Below are 2,500 nucleotides of genomic sequence, written 5' to 3'. Positions count from 1 at the left end.
CCTTAATTGCCATTAGAACAATTACTTAAAGATGCTAAAGAGAAGGCTAAAAAACATGAAGACAATCTGGAGCTCCTAAAGAAAGAGTATAACAGATTTAAACTTATGCTTGGTCAAACGCAGCAGGGCAGATCTAAGCGGACCCAAAATGCAACAACATTTGAGATAATATCAGATTTCAAAAGCAGCACTAGATACAGACGTCGGCAAGAAACAAAAGAAATGCTAGAGTACATCCATGGTGGAGATGAGGGGGCCTTTTATGGTGCATGGGACTTTCTCGCTTCTTTTGCTTCCAAAGAAATCATAGATAAACTGATTTCAAGTTACAAACGGGGGAAGTATTTACAGGGAGTGTTTGGAATGGCTGTAAAGGATTTCAACAATTCTGAAGAAGCTTTAAAACAAGCAGTAGCCGTGAAGTTCCAAAATTACCTGTCAAGACGCAAGTTTAATTTAGTTTGTAAGACGCAGAGCTCAGTATATGATGCAGACCAAGAAGTTTGGCTTCCGAGAAACATAAAATGCATGGATACAGAAATAGCCTTGCCAAAAATTGTCAGTGATTCAAAAGTTGATCATTTCGTAAAAAGTCTCGATATTGGTCACGTCTGCCAAATATCAAACTATCCTGGAGTATCACGCACAGTCACAGGATTGGTTTTTGTGATTCTGGACTTGCATTTGCGATTGCCTCGTTTACATAAACAATTAATTTGGTTTCATGGCAACAAGTACCACTTTATTTTTCAGTTTTCTGATGATGGGGCTCCAGAGACCAGCGAACTGGCAATGTCCATTGGCTCATTGACATGCTGGAACTTTGGATCGAGGGTAAGAAGTAGGGAATTCCATTACTTACTCCATTGTCTGAGTGTCTCAGAGAAGGAGTCAGTAATGGAAGACATCTGGAAGCAGCACACGGAAGAGATGAGGGTGTTGGAGGGAAATATTTTGACAGTTCATGGTCAGCAGTGTACGCTTGAATTTCAACCTAGTGCAGATCAGTCGAGGCAAAGCTGGGCTAACAATGAGCTGAACCAAGCGGCAACATATCTCTCACCTTATGCTAATGTTCATAAAGGACAGTTATCTAAGATGGGTGGGACTATAGGGAATGATAGTAACTGTACATGGCAAGTGCCCACACGAGAAAAACGCCAAGAAGACTTGAGTAAAGTTCAAGCCTTCCAAAAGACCTTAACCCAACCCAGGGTCACCAAAAAACATTAGAATTCATGGCTAACAATGGTCTTCGCCAGCTTGGGGAACCTAGAATAGGGGAATTCGCCAACTGACAAAGGCCAGAGCCTGTGCACAATGAAATAAATGCCTGCCAACACATCCTTAACATGATTTATAAGGAAGCACTTCAGAGAAACAATGTGGATTTATTTTTAGAAGTATTAAGTTCTCCAGTTGACACAACAGAAATTGCAAACATTAAGTTTTCTCACCCTCAGCTCACCACCCCACATCAGGAAGGAGTAGGGGAAAGAGTTAGGCAAGTGGATATTGTAAACAGGCAAGCAGAGGTATTTAATGAGAATATGCAAGCAGCATCAGTAAGACCTGATGTCTCGGGTAGAAAGGCAGGATGTGGTTTGTCATTTGTTGCTAGTAAGATAAGAGAACATTATAATGACAAAGATCACAGAGCCAATAATCTAAGCACAAGGCTCATAGGGGAGCAAGCTATTGCACTTGCCAAGTATTCATACAGGCTTATTGATGCCTTGGAAATTACAGATGAATCCAGTGCCCAAAAAATGAAGAGGCAGGCCCTTGGTAAAGCGGCTGAACATCTGAGAAATGCTGGAACTCTGTTTAACAAAGTGGATACTAATTTAAGAGAAGTTGAGCAGATCAATGAAAACTTAACAACATATTTTAGCTTGTTATCTCTATTTTATAGCTCATCAGTTAACATCACTGTTTGGACAGTGGCATATGCCATTCCCTACCATGCATCACTTTTGTTTGAAAAGTATAATATTGGATTTGGAATTTTGTCCTTACAAGCAAAGGAATCAAAACATTCAGGAATTAAACATGACCTGCTTTTGACAAACCGATCTAGGTCCACTGGCACACTTGGAAAATGGTGGCAAGTCATGAGAGCAAATTATGTCAGAGCATTCTATTTACCTGAGCACCATCCCATGCCATCTATGTATATATCACACTATGAATCCAGAATGCCTTCTCATATTACCAAAGCACACAACTGCCAATGTGGAAGACAAAAAAGCAGCCCAGAAGAACAATTCTGTACTTTTTGTGTTGAATGTAAGACTGTTCTAGAATGTGCTGCTAAGCAACAACTACTGCCTGCAGTCATTGAAATTCTTAAACCTGTTGCATGCCCACTGTGTGAGGAAAGGTTTGCAGACAAACCTTCATGTGATCAACATGTCGAGTTTGGTCACTCTAAGGGGATGCAGTCTTCAAGAGAAATTAATCCTAGGGCACTTACTGTTTCAGAGCTCAAAAGAGAACT

General features: G+C 40.5%; 2 pseudogenes; one reads left to right on the top strand and one right to left on the bottom strand.

The window, feature by feature from the left end:
- The window catches only part of LOC138055520 (uncharacterized), a 32,868-nt pseudogene that overhangs the window by 11,257 nt on the left and 19,111 nt on the right, over window positions 1–2,500 (bottom strand).
- LOC138057532 (uncharacterized) overlaps window positions 1–2,500 on the top strand; it is a 7,147-nt pseudogene that overhangs the window by 4,565 nt on the left and 82 nt on the right.

The sequence above is a fragment of the Montipora capricornis genome, chromosome 7 (assembly GCF_036669925.1).
Source record: "Montipora capricornis isolate CH-2021 chromosome 7, ASM3666992v2, whole genome shotgun sequence".
Taxonomy (NCBI): domain Eukaryota; kingdom Metazoa; phylum Cnidaria; class Anthozoa; order Scleractinia; family Acroporidae; genus Montipora; species Montipora capricornis.
This window is presented reverse-complemented; position numbering and strand designations above follow the sequence as displayed.